This window comes from Salvelinus alpinus, chromosome 5 (genome assembly GCF_045679555.1).
Source record: "Salvelinus alpinus chromosome 5, SLU_Salpinus.1, whole genome shotgun sequence".
In the NCBI taxonomy this organism is placed as follows: Eukaryota; Metazoa; Chordata; class Actinopteri; order Salmoniformes; family Salmonidae; genus Salvelinus; species Salvelinus alpinus.
Window position 1 is genome coordinate 30,071,657 of NC_092090.1, and position 15,503 is coordinate 30,087,159.

The 15,503-nt window shown below is 39.7% G+C and overlaps 1 protein-coding gene across 2 annotated transcripts in view; it reads left to right on the top strand.

Annotated features, from left to right (window-relative positions):
• LOC139575890 (cGMP-inhibited 3',5'-cyclic phosphodiesterase 3B-like) overlaps positions 1–15,503 on the top strand; it is a 92,991-nt gene that overhangs the window by 1,440 nt on the left and 76,048 nt on the right. The gene's annotated exons all lie outside the window — the stretch shown is intronic.

The window sequence follows — 15,503 nt, forward strand, 5'->3', positions numbered from 1 at the left end:
TTCAGACATCCTATCCCATTCTTGTTTGTTGAGAGAGTTGTGTTGATGACAGGAAAAACCTGTCAAACAAGTTAAAGCGTGATCACTTATGGTAGAGTAAGCAATGCAATGATCATTATTTAGTAATTCACTCACAGGCATAATTTTCATATAGGCTTAGAAAATAAGTGGTTAGTGCTACATATTCACTCATCTCTAAAGTTCTCTATAAGGTTATTATTTCTGTAGTTAGGATACCCTGGAGTGATGCCACTGCAATGGAAAGTGTGAGTAACATCAAGTGTATTTATTTGGCTTCAACACTCACTGTATTCCAGGCAATCTATTGTGACCATGAAAGATATTCATTCCCCAATAGTTCAAGATCGAAGATATTAATCTAAGACCCCCAGTAGTCAAACATCCTGTTCACACTTACAGTTGATTGTAACAAACAACATCACTGTGGCCCAGCTGAGCAAGGGCCACAGTGTATTTATACAAAATAATTACCCTTGATTTTATGAAGAAGACAACTTGATGAAATGGCCTATTATTACTTTCTTACACAGGCCCAATCATAACATTCTTTGCAGGGATGTGAAATATTGCTAACTTGCTTACATTTTCAACATCTGAGCTCAAGAACCAATCGTGTATCAGAAAGAAGCTGTTTTTGGAAGGACCGGGCCATCCACTCTGACAGTAAATAGACATCAGGCGTTAGCATCAAATGATGTTCCATATTTTAAAACCCTAAAGGAATGTAATTCATTTAAAGATGTATAATAACAGGATATTTGTGTGTAGAAACTTTATGGATTGCAGTCTGCCTTCATTTTATTATCAGTGATGGTAGCTGATTCTAGTTTATTTGTGAAATATTTAAGCGAAATGTCACACATTAATAATAAGAGTTTTCAATTCCAACGAGGGCAATATGTTCAGCTGACATTTTAGTATGTGCTCTGCCCTCTGCCCATATTAGATTAGCCTATCATATTGTTCATTGTCAATTAGATTTATCCAAATTTAGTTTTGCCTCTCTGATTCTGTCTATGAACCTGTGACGTTTTATAAAAGTGACCTGACAAATATTGTTTCAGCAATAGCCTTTGTTGTAAACTGGACTACCTTAAAGATGAAGATTATTATGAGAAGATAAGACGCATAAGCTGCATAAAGGATGTTTTATTACGGTGTTGTAATAGCACACTTCACTCATACAACACAACACTGAATTTGGTGTTTGTTCATTTGACTCATTGTCCTGCAGTGGATGTTGTCAGGAATAGATTGCAGACTCAAGTCTGGATACTACCATACAGGTCTGGTCTAGCGTTAATGTTGTCAGGCAGTGAGGGGCATTGGTGTAGACCAGTATTGATCAGTGAAATAAAGATGTCACTGCCTGTTGTCAAACTGTATTGACTTAACAAGAGAGGATAGGAGTGCCAGCATCACCCAAGACACGCTACTGTCCTAACTGAAGGACCATATTTGAGTATCACAGGCAAGGACTTTACGAGGGTGATGATGTGCACATCAGGTTCAGTGTCCACAGTCAAGTCCTGTATGTGACACTTTGTCATGATGTAGTGTAGACTAATAATAATTAAGCCTAGCTCAAATATGGTCTTAGCAGGCACATTTAGTTGGGAACTGAAAGGACGAACTCAAACGTAATACTCACCATAGATCACACTTGTCATCTACACATGCATAGATTAGTGGACTTGTTTGGTCACGCATTAAATGGCGCCTCATATATCATGACATTACATGATTTGCTGGTCATTGATTCATCAGAAAATATATAGTAAAATAATGTATATTTTTTGGGGTCAGCACATGATGCTTATGACAAATGCTGTGTGGAATGTGGAAAAGACTAACTCATTTGATTGTGTCTTGCAACATTGGCAATGGGGAAAAATACACAATTTATATAATAAGGTTTTCCACAAATTAATATTTCCAAATGAACAACACCACCATATACGATCAGTGGTCAACCACATTTCGGTTTGCATACAAAGTTTAGACACGATCCTTGCTTTTGTCCTGAAGCTCTGTTGATATTGACATGATGGTATGCTTTGTGTCCTGTTCTGCATTACATCCATTTGTTGCCAGACAGTGATGCATTTAGGCCTTGTTTGTTAAATATTTCTAGTTTCCACACAACAAAAGTTCAGTGTTAGCTGCCAGACACGTATCAACACCAACACCTTTTGATATGAGACCATGTGCAGCTGAAATCAAAATAATTTAAAGTCTTTGAAAGACAACTCTGTTTTAATAGGCCTGTCTCTTGCCGGAACTCTCACATGATAGCTATGTAGGCCTTGTTATGGAGCACTATCACATTCTGCTCAGGGCTCTACAGTGACCTTTTTCACAAGGAGCATGTGTGCGCCTAAGTTGAAAAATGTAGGAGCATACAAAGAAATCTAGGAGCACAATGAAAAATATTTGAGGTAACAAGCCAGGTTCTTTGTAGTAATGGTGCACGCATGACGGTCATGAATCTGAGCTCAGTGTATTCTCCACGGCACTTGGGGGGCTGTGGTATAGTGAAGTAATCATTGCAACAATTATCATCTGGGTGATTTAATTTTTTTTGGGGGGGGGGTGGTGGCGCACGGGTGCTCCTAAATTAAAATTCAAGGTTGCACAGCAAAATATTTAGGCGCATATGCAAGTAAAATGGTCGCACTGTAGAGCCCTGCTGCTACATTTCGCTATGCTGGTTTTTAAATGTGGAACACAAAGTTACACCATGCTATTTTTGTATGTAGGCCTACATACTGTGCTTGACACTCCTTTGTACACCTACTAATACAGTTAAAATAGCTATGATATAGATCTACTTCATTATGAATTATATAGGTCAACAAACGCATGACTAAGGAGGACCATAAATGCAGAGAAGAGAAAGTTTTACATCTCATTTGCATGTCTATCACCTCACTTTGTGTCATGTATTCTGAAACCTCTGGTATTAGGTTAGACGTTCTGAGCGTAAGACTTAGTGTCCCAGTGATGAATGATCAGTGATGAATGATCAGTGATGGATGATCAGTGATGAATGATCAGTGATGGATGATCAGTGATGAATGATCAGTGATGAATGATCAGTGATGAATGATCAGTGAGGAATGATTAGTGATGAATGATCAGTGATGAATGATCAGTGATGGGCCATAAGCAGTGATACAGTATTTCTTATTCTGGACTCTGATACCTTACATTTTTAAAGTTTGGTTTACATTGGCACATCAGTCATGTTTTTCTTAAAGATACTGAAGTTTGGATTTCAGCTTCATAGTTCATGCTAAAAAACAATGAATAGTACAGCCAAAACAGTCAGGCAAAAGAAGTCCAGATGTAGGCTAGTTTGGTTGGACACACAGTTGGACAAACGTCTTACATTTCAAATCAGATCAAATCACTACATAATCATCAGTGTGTTATCTTATTTATTGTGTTGTTTTCAAGATTACTTGACATTCTTTGAAATGTATTGCAGTTTGACTTTAAGGGTGACATCTGTCCGCAAAACAATCCTCGCAGAGTGCAAATAGGCCTAGACCATAATACATGCAGTCGCAGTAGCCTTCTTTTTACAATGTCTGTGGCAAGGTAGTGATCATTTATGAAGAGTTCAAGTAAACAGTGTAAAAATGCTTTGCACACGTCATTGCAAGCAGCATTAGGCCTATTCCAAACAATTTAAAATTTATACTTTTCTTGGGCATCTTTGCTTACATTGTATTTCGGACAGACGATGTAGCTCATTATCTTGTAATAGTACCCTACCTCACATAGATAGTACAATTGTCATACTTTCAGGGGATGTTACTGAGGAAAGGTACATTGAATCTGTATTATTTGCTGACTAGCAAATGGCTGTGAATGTGTTGTGTATGGAGAGCGACATTAAGCCAATGAGCGTCTTACTTGGTTGAGATAAAGACGCCACACTGTCCTGTGATCTATTTGACCTAGCTAGTACACCCCAACACCTCAGCCTCTCCTGCACTTCCTGATTCTCTTTGGAAACTTAGTCATCATACATTACGCATGCACTTTTGAAGTGTTTTAGCCATTTGGTAGCCATCAGACCCCATTGTGGTTCCTAAACTGATTGACTGGCCAGCTAAAGTGATAATCAGTGAAAAGTTTTGTGGGAATATCTCATTGATGCGCTGTCTCACGTCATGTCTGGCCTCATGGCTTCTCCACCTGATGAGCCCAGCTAACAGGCCCTCTCCCTGGCCCCTGCCTGTGAGTCACAGCCTTCCTTCCCACAGTCTAATGGCTCTGTGCTCGTCATCAGCGCAGCCTACTACGTCTTTAAACACAACTACTGTGGCATGGACCAGAAGGTGCGTCTAGTGCTGCTTGATATCTGTTTGACGTCTTGTGCATCGTCTGTTTGACATTGAATTATTAGTTTGCATTGCCCAAACTCAAAAGAAAGCAAAACCTAACCTGAAACTGTGAACAAGGGCCTACAGTAAAACAGGTGTAAAATCCTGGCCCAGTGGTGGAACCTTCTCTACCTGAAATGCAATTTTGGTAACAGAAAACAGGAGATTGACAAACACATTTTCAGTGCATGGTCCTTGAACAGTGTGCCTTGACTGCTCCTATAGTTTAATGTGCCAGTATTCCATATTATACTATATGAGCAGTCAATAGAACAATTCAACAATTGAGTTCACATAGTGAGTCAGGTTTTGAACTTGTAATTGTATTAAACGCTTGATTTCTGTAGCAAGATGGATAGCCTACATGATCAGGCAGTATTATACAGGCTAGTATTATTCTTGCACTATTACACAGTTGTTATCATGTTATTTTTTCAGTGATAGAATAATGGTAAAATACTGCACACATGAGAACGGTAGAAAGACCATACAGTGCTTTTACTTGTATAGGTTACATTTCTCACAGAATAAAACAGTCCTACATTTGTAGCAATGTTTTCATGGAAACAGACATGTTGGCCCCACACTTCCTAAAGAGTTCACACAAATGAAAAACAGTCACTTTGTCTAGGCATAGCCCAAAGTTGTTGCATGTCTTTTGGGAAGATACATCCATGATTTGGTAGCAGACCGTTTCTCTTTTTTTGGGTGGTGTTTGGACTATCATGACAAAATCAGATTTTGTTTGTCTATTGTTTGACATGTGTGTCATTCCTGCAAAAGGGGCAGGTTGGACATCCTGTGTAGTGCACTGACATCCTGTGTCACATCACTATACTTTGTGGCATATTGGTAGGCTAGATATGAGGACAAAGATAAAGTTTTTTAAGAGAAAGAGAAAGTGATCCAAGGTTAATGAGTGACTTAAAGCACTTGTGTCCTTCACACACACACACACACACACACACACACACACACACACACACACACACACACACACACACACACACACACACACACACACACACACACACAGCAATGTGTTCCTTTGACTAGGGAAACTGATTTGCTGTCTTTTGGTAACTGAGCTGTATGTTCTGTTTCTCCTGGTGTGAGTCTATGGGCAGTTGTGGCTTTATCGGTTTATCTTGAGCTCATGAGGAAGTTTGTCTGTGGGTTTGGGATTGTGCAGCTGGAGGCAAGCAGGTCGGTGTGGTGGGCGGGCGTTAACGCTTGCTGAGGGCCTGTTATCGCAGGTGTTTGGCTTCTCAGCGCATGACTGCTTTTGCTCTCTGAAAAGGACATGGCTGCATGGGCTCCAACAACGCCCTCAGTCACCTCCCTACTGCTCATTCAGTCCTATTGCCTCTCCAAATTGATTCTTAGATGTTTAAAGCTCTTTATTTGTACTCTCTCTAGCTCTGATTTGAACCATTGATTGGGAATATTATAGCTTTGGAAACCAAAGATATATATATATATTGTCAACATGTACTTTTCTATTCAGGTGGAAAATCTGGTCTTTCTCCATCTCAAACAGGAACTTTTCAGTTCAGCAGTTGTTGAATTGAGATAAATACTGTTAATAATACACATGTTGTCCTATGTAATTTCTGATCCACATTAACACAGCAGGGTGCAGAACAAGTTACAACAACCTGTCAATGAATGGGCAGCATTCCTATGCTGCATTCCATAGTCTGACTTACATGGCTCTGAAAGTGTCAAAATAGCATTTTGTGTTTACTAGAAACTGATCGCAAAGTTTTCAAAACAATAAGCCGTGGCCCTGTGTTCATGTAACCTACCGGTCGGTATGTCCTTTAGTGCAGCTGTATGCTGACGACCTCAGTGTGGCGTAAACACATCTGTCTGTTGTTGGTGAGATCCTTCAATGTGTCAGGCGGTCTGGGAGGGAAAGCCCTACGCAACACGGATGCTGCTGGTGCCATTTTAGAGATCTCACTGTGAACATAATGTATTAATGAAGTGATGGCGAGACTACTGATTCATAATTCATGGAGCAGGATGGGAGGCATTTGTGTTTTTGTTTCAGCGAAGGTGTTCGTATGATTAAAAGTGAAGCCTCAGCGGAGCAAAGTGAAAACATTTGCCCCCAAGAATATGGATAGGCAAAGTCACCAAGTCACAGGATTTCCCACAAATGTCCTCAATGTTTTCCCTTTCCAAAATAATTTACATCAGAAATCCACGGGAACTATTATCCTCACCAATTAAAGTCCTGAAAACAACCCCCTAACCATCTAGCTATAGTAGGGATGTGCTAATATAGACATTCTGTTCTGACCTGATATTAAAAAGTCTTAATTGGTATTGAAGAATTTAGTGCTTATATTGGTATCTGAACCAATCATCCTCCTTTCCACTCTCTGCTAGCTGTCAGTTTTTAAAAGATAGAATTGTAGAAATACACTTTTAAAAATAATCCTGACCTTAATAATTGATAAATTGTCTCATTATTAAAATGTCAGTCGTTGGTATAAGTGTGTAACCCTCAGATGTATTGCAATGCTGTTGCACTCTTTTTCTTCATCCTCATCTGGTCCGTAATAAAAGATGGAGGAATGAGGGTTGGAGTGTTAACGCTGGCCTCTGACTGAGGAAGCCCAGGCCCCTTGCCTGGATGTGACCCGCCTACAGTGTCTGTCTCATATAGAGGTCGACCGATTATGATTTTTCAACACCGATAGCGATTATTGGAGGACCAAAACAAGCCGATACCGATTAAGCGTCTGATTTTTTTATACATATATTTGTAATAATGACAATTACAACAATACTGAATGAACACTTTTATTTTAACTTAATATAATACATCAATAAAATCAATTTAGTCTCAAATAAATAATGAAACATGTTTAAAACCTGTTGAGGATAGAGGGCGCTATTTTCACTTTGGGGGAAAATCGTGCCCAATTTAAACGGCCTCGTACTCTATTCTTGCTCGTACAATATGCATATTATTATTACTATTGGATAGAAAACACTCTCAAGTTTCTAAAACCGTTTGAATTATATCTGTGAGTAAAACAGAACTCATTTTGCAGCAAACTTCCTGTCAGAAAGTGAAAAATCTGAATTCGAGGCTCTGTTCCAGGGCCTGCCTATAAATGTGCTTGATATGTATTAGTATACATGCACTTCATACGCCTTCCACTAGATGTCAATAGGCTGTGAGAGGTGAAATGGGGTTTCTAGGTATTTCTATAGTCAAAAGATAGAGCTTGGAATGACATGACCCTAGAATTCCTTTGTTCAGGAAGCGCATAAAGGTCACCAGTATTGGCTTCTGAAAAGCAATCGTTATAGACGTCTTATATCTCCGGCTTTGATTTTATTTAATAAATGTGAAAATATCATCGTAAAGTATGTTTTTTCAATATAGTTTTATTAGATTATTGAAATTTTTTCGGGAGTTTAGGCGTGTTGCGTTCTTTGCGTTTGGTGACGAAGGAGAGCTTAGCGCCACTTGGCTAGTTTTGCTTGCTCATTCGAGAGGGAAAAATGCCATTCTAAAACCAAACAACGATTGTTCTGGACAGAGGACCCCTTGTACAACATTCTGATGGAAGATCATCAAAAGTAGGACCCATTTATGATGTTATTTCATATATCTGTCGAACATGTTTACTTTTAGTTTGCGCCCAGATTTTGGGCGCTCTCTCGCAATAACGTAAGCTGCATGTCGTAATGAAGTTATTTTTAGAATTCTAACACGGCGATTGCATTAAGAACTAGTGTATCTATCATTTCCTATACAACATGTATTTTTTAGTAAAGATTATGAATAGTTATTTGGTCAGAATAGGTGAGTGTCAGAAAAATATCCGGACATTCTGGGAAAAAGCTGCTAAGTTTTCAGAATGTATAACCACGGATATCAGCTCTAAATATGCACATTTTCGAACAAACCATATATGTATTGTGTAATATGATGTTATAGGACTGTCATCTGATGAATTTTGAGAAGGTTAGTGAAAAAAATAATATATTTTGCTGGTTTATTCGCTATCGCTAACGTGCCTATCGCTATCGCTAATGTGCCTTGAATGAATGAATGCGGTTGTGTGGTAGGCTATTGTAGTAAGCTAATATAATGATATATTGTGTTTTCGCTGTAAAACACTTAAAGAATCGGAAATATTGGCTGGATTCACAAGATGTTTGTCTTTCGTTTGCTGTACACCATGTATTTTTCATAAATGTTTTATGATGAGTATTTAGGTATTTCACATTGGTCTCTATAATTACTCTGGCTGCTTCGGTGCTATTTCTGATGGTAGCTGTGATGGTAGCTGCAATGTAAAACTGATTTATACCTCAAATATGCAAATTTTTTGAACAAAACATAGATTTATTGTGTAACATGTTATAAGACTGTCATCTGATGAAGTTGTTTCTTGGTTAGTTTGGTTGGTTCTTGGTTAGTTTGGTTGGTTTTGTGCATGCTACCTGTGCTGTGAAAAATGTCTGTGCTTTTTTGTATTTGGTGGTGAGCTAACATAAATATACGTGGTGTTTTCACTGTAAAACATTTTAAAAATCGGACATGTTGACTGGATTCACAAGATGTTTATCTTTCATTTGCTGTATTGGACTTGTTAATGTGTGAAAGTAAAATATTTCTCAAAAATATTTTTTGAATTTCGCGCTCTGCCTTTCAGTGGAATGTGGGAGGAGTTCCGCTAGCGGAACCCCGGGGCTAGACAGGTTAATTTGGTTTAAATAATGCAAAAACAAAGTGTTGGAGAAGAAAGTAAAAGTGCCATATTTGCCATGTAAAAAAGCAAACGTTTAAGTTCCTTGCTCAGAACATGAGAACATATTTTTTATTTTTTTATTTCACCTTTATTTAACCAGGTAGGCAAGTTGAGAACAAGTTTTCATTTACAATTGCGACCTGGCCAAGATAAAGCAAATCAGTTCGACACATACAACACCACAGAGTTACACATGGAGTAAAACAAACATACAGTCAATAATACAGTAGAAAAATAAGTATATATACAATGTGAGCAAATGAGGTGAGATAAGGGAGGTAAAGGCAAAAAAAAGCCATGGTGGCGAAGTAAATACAATATAGCAAGTAAAACACTGGAATGGTAGATTTGCAGTGGAAGAATGTGCAAAGTAGAAATAGAAATAATGGGGTGCAAAGGAGCTAAATAAATAAATACAGTAGGGGAAGTGGTAGTTGTTTGGGCTAAATTATAGATGGGCTATGTACAGGTGCAGTAATCTGTGAGCTGCTCTGACAGCTGGTGCTTAAAGCTAGTGAGGGAGATAAGTGTTTCCAGTTTCAGAGATTTTTGTAGTTCGTTCCAGTCATTGGCAGCAGAGAACTCGAAGGAAAGGCGGCCAAAGAAGGAATTGGCTTTGGGGGTGACCAGAGAGATATACCTCCTGGAGCGCGTGCTACGGGTGGGTGTTGCTATGGTGACCAGTGAGCTGAGATAAGGCGGGGCTTTACCTAGCAGAGACTTGTAGATGACCTGGAGCCAGTGGGTTTGGCGACGAGTATAAAGCGAGGGCCAGCCAACGAGCGCGTACAGGTCGCAGTGGTGGGTAGTATATGGGGCTTTGGTGACAAAACGGATGGCACTGTGATAGACTGCATCCAATTTGTTGAGTAGAGTGTTGGAGGCTATTTTGTAAATGACATCACCGAAATCGAGGATCGGTAGGATAGTCAGTTTTACGAGGATATGTTTGGCAGCATGAGTGAAGGATGCTTTGTTGCGAAATAGGAAGCCGACTCTAGATTTAATTTTGGATTGGAGATGCTTAATGTGAGTCTGGAAGGAGAGTTTACAGTCTAACCAGACACCTAGGTATTTGTAGTTGTCCACATATTCTAAGTCAGAACCGCCCAGAGTAGTGATGCTGGACGGGCGGGCAGGTGCGGGCAGCGATCGGTTGAAGAGCATGTATTTTGTTTTACTTGCATTTAAGAGCAGTTGGAGGCCACAGAAGGAGAGTTGTATGGCATTGAAGCTCGTCTGGAGGTTAGTTAACACAGTGTCCAAAGAAGGGCCAGAAGTATACAGAATGGTGTCATCTGCGTAGAGGTGGATCAGAGAATCACCAGCAGCAAGAGCGACATCATTGATGTATACAGAGAAGAGAGTCGGCCCGAGAATTGAACCCTGTGTTACCCCCATAGAGACTGCCAGAGGTCCGGACAACAGGCCCTCCGATTTGACACACTGAACTCTATCAGAGAAGTAGTTGGTGAACCAGGGGAGGCAGTCATTTGAGAAACCAAGGCTGTTGAGTCTGCCCTCAAGAATGTGGTGATTGACAGAGTCGAAAGCCTTGGTCGATGAAGACGGCTGCACAGTATTGTCTCTTATTGATGGCGGTTATGATATTGTTTAGGACCTTGAGCACGGCTGAGGTGCACCCATGACCAGCTCTGAAACCAGATTGCATAGCGGAGAAAGTACGGTGGGATTCGAAATGGTCGGTAATCTGTTTGTTAACTTGGCTTTCGAAGACCTTAGAAAGGCAGGGTAGGATAGATATAGGTCTGTAGCAGTTTGGGTCTAGAGTGTCTCCCCCTTTGAAGAGGGGGATGACCACGGCAGCATTCCAATCTTTGGGAATCTCCAGCTTTCTGGATTTGGATGAAGGAGAAATGGGGAGGCTTGGCCGAGTTGCTGTGGGGGGTGCAGGGCTGTTGACCGGGGTAGGGGTAGCCAGGTGGAAAGCATGGCCAGCCGTAGAAAAATGCTTATTGAAATTGGCAATTATAGTGGATTTATCGGTGGTGACATTGTTTCCTAGCCTCAGCTTGTGCTACAGGATGCAAATTTCTGTTTGAAAAAGATAGCCTTAGCTTTCCTAACTGCCTGTGTATATTGGTTTTTAACTTCCCTGAAAAGTTGCATATCACGGGGGCTATTCAATGCTAATGCAGTACGCAACAGGATGTTTTTGTGCAGTCAGGTCTGAAGTAAACCAAGGGCTATATCTGTTCCTGGTTCTACATTTTTTGAATGGGGCATGCTTATTTAAGATGGTGAGGAAGGCACTTTTAAAGAATAACCAGGCATCCTCTACTGACGGGATGAGGTCAATATCCTTCCAAGATACCCGGACCAGGTCGATTAGAAAGGTCTGCTTGTTGAAGTGTTTTAGGGAGCGTTTGACAGTGATGAGGGGTGGTCGTTTGGTCGCAGACCCATTACGGATGCAGGCAATGAGGCAGTGATCGCTGGGATCTTGGTTGAAGACAGCAGAGGTGTATTTGGAGGGCAATTTGGAGGGCAAGTCTTTATGCTACATGCTATCTTACACGACACCCCTCTCCCCATCAGGCCCTTTGAGTCTGCTTTCTCTCTGCCCCTGTCCCACAATGTCCGCCAGCCACATTTTAAGAATAGAAGTAACTGTATTTAAAGAAATGACAGGCACAATTAATAAAAATAATAACATCTCACCTAAATCATGCTCTATGGCAAGGTTCCTCATCTTTTTTAATGGTTGGACATTAAAGACTGTAGAAACACCAGCAAATTTCTTTGGAAAAGTATTCCCACACAATAGAGATAATAGTGAAGACATCAAAACTATGAAATAACTTTAAGAGATGAAGGTCAGTCAATCTGAAAATATCAAGAACTTTTAAAGTTTCTTCAAGTGCAGTTGCAAAAACCATCACAGCGCTTGGCTGTGATGAAACTGGCTCATATGAGGACCGCCACAGGAAAGGAAGACCCAGAGTTACCTCTGCTGCAGAGGATAAGTTCATTAGAGATACTAGTCTCATAAATCGTCAATTAACTGCACCTCAGATTGCACCTCACAGAGTTCAAGTAACAGACACATCTTAACATCCACTTTTCAGAGGAGACTGTGTGAATCAGGCCTTCATGGTCGAATTGCTGCAAAGAAACCACTACTAAAGGACACCAATAAGAAGAAGATACTTACTTTGGCCAAAAAACACGAGCAATGGACATTAGACAGTTGGAAATCTGTCCTCTGGTCTGATGAGTCCATATTGAGATGTTTGGTTCCAAGCGCCGTGTCTTTGTGAGACGCATAGTAGGTGAACGGATGATCTCTGCATGTGTGGTTCCCACCGTGAAGCATGGAGGAGGAGGTGTGGGGGTGCTTTGTTGGTGACACTGTGATTTATTTTGAATTCAAGGCACACTTAACCAGCATGGCTACCACAGCATTCTGCAGCGATACACCATCCCATCTGGTTTGCGCTTAGTGGGACTAACATTTGTTTTTCAACAGGACAATGACCCAAAACACACCTTCAGGCTGTGTAAGGGCTATTTTACCAAAAAGGAGAGTGATGGAGTGCTGCATCTTATGACCTGGCCTTCACAACCACCCGACCAAAACTCAATTGAGATGGTTTGGGATGAGTTGGACTGCGGAGTGAAGGAAAAGCAGCCAACAAGTGCTCAGCATATGTGGGAACTCCTTCAAGACTGTTGGAAAAGCATTCCAGGCGACTACCTCATGAAGCTGGTTGAGACAATGCAAAGCTGTCATCAAGACAAAGGGTGGTCTACTTTGAAGAATCTCAAATATAAAATATATATTTTTTAAATATATTTTTTGGTTTTCTACTATTATTCTACAATGTATAAAATATTAAAAATAAATAAAAACCATTGAATGAGTAGGTGTGTCCAAACTTTTGACTGGTACTGTATATATGCAAGCAAGGTTTGAAATGATTATGTTTTAGTCAAACATTATTGTATGTCTGTTTGGGCTTCTTGCAGTCAAATGGCAGTCTACAAATTATTATGTAATTATGTTCTGCCCTCCTGACCATTTGCTTGTGGCTGAATCTAGTTGATGATCCCTGCACTATGGCTTTGTTTTGTCTTGTAGTAAGATATTCCAAATATGATCTCTACAATCTCCTGCAATATAACTTCAGTCACAAAAACTGTCAAATTATGATGTTCCGCTTTGTGTCATTACAGAAGCATTTATACTCAGCTCTGATGGACAGACCCGTAATTATGCTGTCGACATTATCCTTCTGTTTTCTACATCCTACTTTGAGTCCAACCCATGTGTTGACCAGGTCCTCTCTGCAATTCAGGGCAAAATTACTGTTGCTATAATAATCGAATTAACCACTGTTATTTAAAAGAGCATAGTAGGAGCATAGTATGTCGTATGAAGGATGGCGTTTCAATGTAACATTCTAAAATATCCTGTAAGAACAGTTGCCATGTTCCTTGTCCATATGGAGAGAGGGAAGGGTTGTTTAAACCTGGTCAGGCGAGGGTGAACCATAGATGGACCCCTGTTTGTGTGGTGTTAGTGCTCCTGGGTGTTTTGGGAGCCAGGCAGGCGTAAATAATGCTCTTAACTAACTCTTAACTATACACATGAGGACAGTGCAGCAGGCTGCATAGAGAGAGAGCGATAGAGAGAGGGGGTGGGAGGGAGGTGGAGCAAGGCGGTGGAAAAGCAGAGCGCCTCTCAGCTGTCACGTTCTCTTGCTGTAAAGCCATGTGGAATGATATAACATTGACGTCACTACCCAGTGACGTACGAGTGTGACTGAAAAAAAAGCGAAGTTTTACTAATCGCCCTGTAGAATTTAGTGACTGCCTCTAGCTTCTGATGAGAAGGGGAGAGAATGCACGGAGGAAAATGCAAATACTATTCAACGTTGTATGTAGGATTGTTTAAATTAGTCAATTAAAATGTATAATTTATCATAATTTTTTACATTATTCTTGAGAAACCAAGGCGATTTCTTTTTTTTCTCACATTGAATTCTGTTTTTGTTGTTTTTTGTAAATATTTTTATGAAGATGAACATTAATTGAATAGAGGTAAAGTGTTGGTAGTTGATGGTCATTATATTTAGCCTAAACTGATTGTAAAATTGCTTGAGTGAATTTAACAAATTAGTGCTTTGATTTGACAGATGATGGATGACGTGTGTAATATCTTAATTACTCTATAATTTGAGACATTTTGAGACAGTTAATGTTTTTCTATATAGTAAGAGAATATGTAATTTGCGTGCATGTTTCTGGAATATGGAACATAGTTATTTTATTAAATATTATAATAAGGCTACAACGTCTTTAGTCATTCTTTTGATAATTTCTAGCAATTCTGTGATTCTTGACTGAGGAAAAAATATATAGACCTACTTGTTGTTGTCTTTGGTCCATCCAACTTATTTAATCTATCTCCTCAACTCATTTATTTCTGCGTAGTCTCAGTACATTAGCTCCTATTGTGCTCAGCTGTAGTGGGCCCAGAGATAAGGGGCTCCTGAATGACTGGAAAACAAGTCCTAGAAAGCACTGATAGGATGAAAAAATACAACAGTCTGTTGGAGCTAGCTACAGTATATTTCTTATGGTGTTGAATTACATTTTCTATAATACCAAATACACCTTTTAACCTTTCACTGTCAATACTATTAAGACATATTGTGAACAGAAATCCACAAAGACAAATATTGTAGCCTAACATTTGCTTGATAACAATGTAACATGGTTCTCTCTTTTTTGGAATAGTAAATGTTATTTTATTTTTTTACTGATGTAAAATGTTGGACTAAGGAAGTGAGTCACTCCTGCCTTGCACAAGTAAACGCATGAACGGTAATCAAATTAGACCTTAAATTAAGGCCACGACACTACTCAGGCCTTTTCACATCACACATGGTCAGGACATTGCTGCTGCACGCAAACACACACGCACTCACATGCAGCAGCCAGGGCCTCTCCAATAAGGGCAGTAAACATACATCGGCCTGCCAGACACAAGTCCTCAAAGCTTCCTATAGTCAATATTGAAATATACATTACTGACTTATGCAAAACATATAAAGCAATACATGGTAAAAGGAACAGATTTTACCCTTTGAAATGTAACATATTTTTGTTGCATGAATCATATTTGTACTAGATAGGTAATACAAGGAGCACATGTCTTCCAGTGGCTATGAGTGAACAGATCTATCCAATATTCACAGTTCTTGACACATACTGTATATCTGTTTAGGGTGACTCTTAACCAGAATATTCAGATCTCGGTGTGTGAGCTTGACAGTTAAAT